This window comes from Heterocephalus glaber, unplaced genomic scaffold (assembly GCF_053883595.1).
Source record: "Heterocephalus glaber isolate CG9 unplaced genomic scaffold, H.glaber_assembly_v1.0 deba00001555, whole genome shotgun sequence".
In the NCBI taxonomy this organism is placed as follows: Eukaryota; Metazoa; Chordata; class Mammalia; order Rodentia; family Bathyergidae; genus Heterocephalus; species Heterocephalus glaber.
The window spans coordinates 15,386,550-15,387,867 of NW_028258346.1; the positions used below are offsets into that span (position 1 = coordinate 15,386,550).

The 1,318-nt window shown below is 52.4% G+C and overlaps 1 pseudogene; it reads left to right on the top strand.

The window, feature by feature from the left end:
* The first annotated feature begins 202 nt into the window (after nucleotides 1–202).
* LOC101720428 (AMMECR1-like protein pseudogene) lies at nucleotides 203–1,095 on the top strand (annotated as a pseudogene).
* The last annotated feature ends 223 nt before the right edge of the window (nucleotides 1,096–1,318 follow it).

A 1,318-nucleotide genomic window follows, 5' to 3' on the forward strand; every position in this document is an offset into this window, starting at 1 on the left:
ATGTGTAAGTCTAGCCCTGACCTAGCTTCTGAAATTCAGACTCATTTATCCATTGCTGAATCAACGTCTTCACTTGAGTCCCTAATGGGTTTCAATTTAACTTTCTAAAACAGAACTCTCGCTTTTCCCCCCTAAACCAGATGTCTTCTTTTTTCTCCAAGTTAGTGAAATGCACCACTTTTCACCCAGTCCTTAGGATCCAATGGCTTCGGAACGGCTCCTGAGGTGGGGCTCGCCTGCCACCCCAGCAGGGCCGGGCCTGGGCCGCCCTCCGCGCGTGGGCCAGGCTCAGCGAGACACCCACCCCGCTGCAGTCCCCAAGGCCTCCCTGAGAGCCCTGGATGTGATGTGCCTCGGAAGGTGATGCGCCTCGGAAGGTGATGCGCCTCGGAAGGTGATGCGCCTCGGAAGGTGATGCGCCTCGGAAGGTGATCCACCCCACCAGTACATCTCAGCACGCTCCGCCTGCTGCACTTCGCAGACACAAAGTAGTTCCCCTCCTCTGCTATAGCTGATCCTATGGCAAAATAAACTTTCCTGCTTTCATCCTCTATTTGTGACATGGAAGACAGGGAGGGACAGGCGGCTTGGTGGCTGCATCCGGACCTTCTCAGCCATGAATCTTCATTCAGGACCCAGGGAATACACGTCAACCGGTGCACTTAAGGACAGCCGACCCCCCCCCACACACACACACCCACACCCCAGACCTGAGAGGAGCTGCCCAAACTTCTCTGCTCTGTCTCCCTCCTTACTAACTTTGAGGGTGCCAGTGATTACTTGGACTGGGAGGTAGGGGTCCATGGGATTCGAATGGAATTTGTCAATGCAAAAGGTGTCAAAAGCACAGCCACATATTTACCTGAGGTTGCTAAGGAGCAAGATCCAAGATCAGATCCAGACAATAGGCTCCTTGCTCAGGAAAGGTGGCTTTAAGGTTCCAATTACCAGTAAATTCAGAAAAACGATCAAACTCAGTAGGTACCGAAGTGAGAAGGTGACAATCATCTATGCAGAGTATATTGCTTCTCCACAGCACTGTTTCCAGAATGGCTGTTTCTTCATGCCCCGCCCCTCTACAATCCTTACTCCTGACACGCGGCTGCATGACCAGTCCCAACTCCCGGTGGCCACCAATGGCTGTGACATCATTGGAGCAGATGCCTCCTCTTCCTGGTCCAGTTACTTCTATTACTGCACCATTTTATGATGCTAGCTTTCCTTGGCAAGGCTGAGTCCCACTGACTGAGCAGGTGTGGGGTTACCCTGAATGAAACAGAACTTGAGGGTTCCAAGCCTTGTCTTAGCCTTTCCTCAC